A 6,754-nucleotide genomic window follows, 5' to 3' on the forward strand; every position below is an offset into this window, starting at 1 on the left:
CTCCTTATTGAGTGGAACCTGAGCATCGAGCTAATCTGAATTCCAAGAATTCAGATCTGTATCTTTTTAAGATTTGAGTTAAATTAATCCAAATATGGCATCGAAATAACGTGTTTTTAAGACTATAAATTGCACCCGAGTATAAGTCGCGCCAACCTAAGAGTAGACGATGAAGAGGGAACATATACATATACACATATACACAATATACACACAATACACGCATACACGCATACACGCATACACGCATACACGCATACACGCATACACGCATACACGCATACACGCATACACGCATACACGCATACACGCATACACGCATACACGCATACACGCATACACGCATACACGCATACACGCATACACGCATACACGCATACACACACACACATACATATTAAATTTTATCAGTAATCAACAAATAAATTGACGTTAAAGTAACAATGGTCAAATAGAAAACAGGTGAAATATCTGTTAACATAATTTTTCTGATAAGTATACACTAAAAAAAAAATACAGAATTGGCTGTCGGTGGTCAAAGAGAAAAAAAACTTAAGTCGCACTTGAGAATTAGTTAGCGGTTTATAGTCCGTAAAACACGGAAGGTTTAATAGCTCCGTGATGCGTTTTGCGAACCTCGTTGACTTCTAATTTGATCTCCTTTCATTATAGAACTTCATTGGAATTAATTTAAGCTTTAAATGAGATCAATTGGTAGCGACACGGCCATTTTTTGGGTCAATGCGATGACATGGCTGCTTTTAAGTTAAATGAATAAAAAACACAAATCGCCACGCTTTTAAATTGCTTCATAAGAGGCTTTTTACGCCGCAAGACGTGTTAATTATTCATTTATTTTTCAAGAGGACAAAAATGGAAGTTTGCTTACATGTCCGTTCATTGACGCGTATAATACGGCTAGCTGCGTCAGGGTAAATGGACGCCACAAAAACGGAACTTTGTAATATTTTTAGGCTTTTTAAATGCTTTCCTGCAACCTCGGTGAGAAAAATATGATAATATTGGTCCTGTTTGTGAGGCCTTCACGCTTGAATAAACAGCACAGCTAGCATTAGCGGCGGTTGAAAGGTTAACTAGCTCATTAGCCGATGCGCTTTATGATAACGCTAACGACGGCCATTGTTTTCAGGAAAGAATCCCAAGAATGCCTGCTTTGAAACACCGCCGATATGATTTTTATCCCCCCCGTGTTGTCCTCGGTTTAGTTATAAACAGCCGTACATTCCGGGCACACCTTTTTAGTATACTTGGTTTTATTTATTTTTATTTTTTGTTTGGTGCTTAGCCGCCACTCACGAGTTCAGACTTTGCCCAAACACATTCATAACGTCTGTAGCCTTGTGCGGGCCCGTGGCAGTCGCTCTGAGGTATTAAATAAGACGCCGCGTGAAGGACACGTCATTTGACAGGCTGCTCTCACAAGAATATGCCAGGATGGCGTGCAAGGAAAAAGGTAACACGCATTCGTGAGCGCCGTGTTTGAAAAATGCGGCAAAAATGGAGCTTTGGGACCGTCTGAACGCAGCGGCGTGGCTAATCATTAGCGACGTGTGTCAACAGATCCTTTGTCTTCTCGGAAAACAGGGTTGGGCGAACCTTCCGTGGCCGGTTACGACAACGTGATGTCCGAGGACAAGATGGCGTCTCGATCGGGATTTGGGAACGGATGGCGTTTGGACAATTGGGGCAATTTGGCATCCAATTAGCCTTGCACGCTTGTGTGTACAAGTTAATGCTAGCACTTTCAGAAAACCCACTTACAATTCATTTTTTGAACCTCATAATCCCACAAGGGTCGCGGGGGGTGCTGGAGCCTATCCCAGCCGACTACGGGCACCAGGCGGGGGACACCCCGAATCGCTGGCTAGCCAATCGCAAGGCAAAATGAAACAAATAACCAATCTGTAGGGATAATTTAGCATTCAAGTAGCTTAGCATGCATGTTTTGGGGATGTTAACACGCCGAGAGCCAGATATGGCTCGTGAGCAGTGCGCGACAAAGGATCTTTTGGCTTTACGAAATCATCGTGTTAAAGTCCTTAACGATCTAATACAGGGGTGTCAGACTCGGGTTGGTTCGCGGGCCGCATTAACGTCAACTCGATTTTTTGTGGGCCGGACCATTTTAGATATAACATTTAGATTTTTTGTAATAAATGGATTAAAAGAACTGGATTAAAAGCCCTGAATATTCAGTTTTTTTATAGATCTAAAACAATGTTTATTTTAGCTTTTTTTAAATATATTTTTAGATTTTAGATAACTAAAAACACAGAAAAATGGATTAAAAAATGACAATTATTGATTTAAAAGGGGGAAAATCCTGAAATTTAATATACATCTATACTCTTCATTTGAATTTGATCCTAAAACAGAAAGTCAGCACTCATGATTTACTTTCCCATGCCACACAAAATGATGCAGCGGGCCACATTTGGCCCCCAGGCCGGCACTTTGACACATGTGATCTAATACCTTTGACGTCCAATCGGTTGTGACGGCCAGTCCGAATGGATCGGACGTCCGGCGCCGTCAATGGCAGCCACTGAATTGACTCATTTCCAATCATTCGATTCGAGATAGCAGAAATAATTTGGTCAGCTAAGAAGGCAAGAAAAAGTTTTGAGATTCCTGCGCACGGCGGGGGTCCGCGACGGACACAAGTAGCCGGATTTCCCAGCGGGGGAGCCGGGTCAAAGGGCGGCTCCAGGTTCCACATGTGCGACTTTGCCCGGATCCCGTCGCCGCTGCCGTCAAAGCGGGCAGCGGCCCGCGCGCTAATGTGCATTAGCAAGACAAAAAAGCGGCAGGGAGACTCCTTTTGATTCGGCCTCAGATTTATAGGCGGGATGAAATCGAGGTTGAATATAGTGGCCCCGCCCTTTTTCGCTATCGCTTCACCACTTGCGACCGCCGGTTCCGGCCCGGGGGGGGGGGGGGGGCTAACTCCCTCAAAAACAACAAAAGCATCCAATCTGAAGAACGCAGTCGACTTGGCTATCTTCAAAGGCCCGATTTCCATCACGTGATCGGAACGAGACAATCAGAAATCCAAACACATTCAAACACTAGAATAAATATTAATATTGAGCACCGTATTTTGCGGTATTTCTCAAACTATAAGTCACAAGAGCCCCAAAATACACAATTAAAAGAATATAATATATACATATACATACACAGGTCGCATTGGAGTATAAGTCGCATTTTTAAAGCCCATTATTAATTTGATCAGAAACCAGCAACGTACATCAAAGTAACAGCAGTAAAATGGACAACAACAGGCTAAATAGGCATCTTTTAGTTTAACAGTTTTTCAGATCACTATAACCTAAAAAAAGGCCAGAGAAAAAAATAAATTAGTCGCAGGCCTACGTAAACTCAAACAAGATGCGACTTATAGTCCGAAACCAACAACATACAATAAAATAACAATAGTAAAATGGACAACAGGCTAAATAGACGTCTATTAGCATGACACTTATTCCAATAACTATAACCTGAAATAAACAACAACATAAAAGGCTTTCAGTGGTCAGAAAGAAAAAAATAACATTAGTCTGACTTCGGCATAGGCCTACTTAAACTCAAAAAATAACAAGTGTGACTTATAGTCTAGAAAATACGGTAGTACAAGACGGCAAAAGGCGCCCGTTTAAGCAGATGCCAAGTTAGGTTAAAAACGACTAATTGTGTATTGTAGTCAAATATAATAACTGCGACTTATAGTCCATAAAGTACGGTAGTACAAGACCGCAAAAGGCGCCTTGTTTAAGCAGATGCCAAGTTGCGTTAAAAAGGACTCCAATTGTGTATTGTAGTCAAAAATAATAAGTGCGACTTATAGTCCATACAATACGGTAGCACAAGACCGCAAAAAGGTGCCTTGTTTAAGCAGATGCCAAGTTGCGTTAAAAATGACTCCAATTGTGTATTGTAGTCAAAAATAATAAGTGTCACTTATAGTCCATAAAATACGGTAGTACAAGACGGCAAAAAGGCACCTTGTTTCAGCAGATGCCAAGTTGCGTTAAAAACAATTCTAATTGTGTATTGTAGCAAAAAATATATAAATGCAACTTGTAATCCAGAAAATACGGTAGTACAAGACGGCAAAAAGGCGCCCCGTTTAAGAAGATGCCAAGGTGCATTAAAAACAACTTTAATTGTGTATTATAGTCAAAAATAATAAGTGTGACGTATAGTCCATAAGATACGGTAATACAAGACGGCAAAAGGCGCCCCATTTAAGCAGATGCCAAGTTGCGTTAAAAAGTGACTCTAATTGTATATTGTAGTCAAAAATAATAAATGCGACTTATAGTCCATAAAATACGGTAGTTCAAAACCGCAAAAAGGTGCCCCGTTTAAGCAGATGCCAAGTTGCGTTAAAAACGATTCCAATTGTGTATTGTAGTCAAGCCTCGACCCCTTCACCCCCACCCGCACGTCCAAACAGTAAACGCCGAATGCCCCCCAGTGACCCTGGCGGCGATAAATAACTCTTAAGGTTAACTACGTTTGAAATGGAGCCGCGAGGCCATTACGCTTCTCTTGGCTTTTCCTGACACAGCCAATATGTTGTGGGCTGCTCGCAGGAGGAGAAACGAGGCGCGACACCGACGTCGTGGGCGCACAGATGGCTGATGGGACGTCGCCATGTTTATCTAGCTTCGCTCTGTTTTTTTAATTTATTCATCACGTGGCCGTCTAAAACGGGAAGAGTGAATATTTCTGTTTCGGCTACAGTGTGGGATCCAACATACCTGTCAATTTATACGTTTTTTGATCATTTCAAATTATGTACGCCATATATTAACGTCAACTTGATTTCACGTGGGCCGGACCATTTTAGATATAATATTTAGATTTTTTTTTATATAAATCGATTAAAAGAACTGGATTAAAATCCCTGAATATTCAGTTTTTTATAGATCTAAAACAATGTTTATTTTAGCTTTTTTTAATATATATTTTTAGATTTTACAAAATGATTTTTTAACTAAAAACACAAAAAAATAGATTAAAAAATGACAATTATTGATTTAAAAGGGGGAAAATCAGGAAATGTAATATACATCTATACTCTTCATTTTAATTTGATCCTGAAACAGAAAGTCGGCACTCATGATTTACTTTCTCGGGCCGCACAAAATGATGCGGCGGGCCAGATTTGACCCCCGGGCCGCCTCTTTGACACATGTGCCGTATAGCAATTTTAACGGGATTTTTCTAAGTGCGTTTTTTTGTAAAAGCGCTCTCGTTTTAGCCATTTCGGCTCTAATCCGGATCGTCTCGGTCACCGTTAGCAGACAAAAACGTCATCGTCGATTGCTAATGTTGTCATGCTTTGACATATCAGTCACTTCCATTTTTTTATTGCTAAAAAAGGGGAATTGCAATTATTTATAAGGGGAGCAATAGGCCAAGGTTGATAGGTATGAACTCATCTTTTTTATTTATTTAAATAAACTCCTTGGCTGCCATTGACGGCGATAGACGTCCCATTCATTGGGATTAAAGGCAATCATAGTATCCATCCTTGTATTGCTGGTAGTAAATTGAGGCTAGCGTCTAATTTGGTCCCACAACTCCAAAGTCTGCAAGTTTAAGATTTTTCAAAAGTGGAAGACATCTAAAAAGTGCTTTTGATCACAGACTGAATCCTCTTTCAATAATCCACGCTGATGCCAACTCGTGAGCGCCGGAGAGAGATTAATGTCATTTTAGATTTCGGCGTTATTGTGCATTTTCATCTGGAAGTGTTACATGCAAAAAAAAAACAGATATGGAAGCTGAAAATTTGTGTCACGTGTGTAGAAGAACAAAGATTTGATTTTTTTCCCTCTTAGTATTTGGTTCATAGAGTTGCAAATAATAACTCAGGGGTAGTTATGATTAAAATGTGTAACTAGCACTCTCTAGTGGCACAAAAATCCGTATTAAGTGTAAAAAAAAGAGGGCGTTTAAAGCTTAGTCGTCGGTTTGCGATGGATTTTACAGTTCAAACAGCAACGACTCAACGCGAATGGCATTTTTGACAATGTGCAGACAGACGTCAAACTTATTTTTATATAACGACATACTTGAATAAACTTACTTTTAGTAGTCCTGCAATCAGGGAAGCCCTCCTTTGAATCCAGATGTCGTCCTAAATCCGATTTTAACTCAAAATCCAAGAAGTTTGCTTTCGTTAAAAGCATCCCGAAATGCGGTGACCACATTAAACGCCAAATTGCAATCAAAACACCTGTGCACTTCTTCGCGTATTTTCCTCAATTGGATCATCTGCAGAAACAGCGACACCCAGTGTCGAAACGCACGCACACACAATTTTGTATTACAGTATTGGGAGCCTTTACAAGTGAATTTCACTTTTTAACTTCATTTATCAACATTTGATGTACAATTTTACTTAATCATCAAAAAAATATTATATATATACATACATATACATATATATATATACATATATATATAGAAATATATAAATATATATATACATATATATATATACATATATATATACACACATATATATATATATATATACACACACACATATATATATATATATACACACATATATATATATATATATATATATACACACATATATATATATATATATATATATATATATATATATATATATACATATATATACATATATATATACATATATATATATATATACATATACACTTATACATATACACATATACACACATAT

The sequence above is a fragment of the Stigmatopora argus genome, chromosome 14, assembly GCF_051989625.1.
Source record: "Stigmatopora argus isolate UIUO_Sarg chromosome 14, RoL_Sarg_1.0, whole genome shotgun sequence".
NCBI lineage: Eukaryota > Metazoa > Chordata > Actinopteri > Syngnathiformes > Syngnathidae > Stigmatopora > Stigmatopora argus.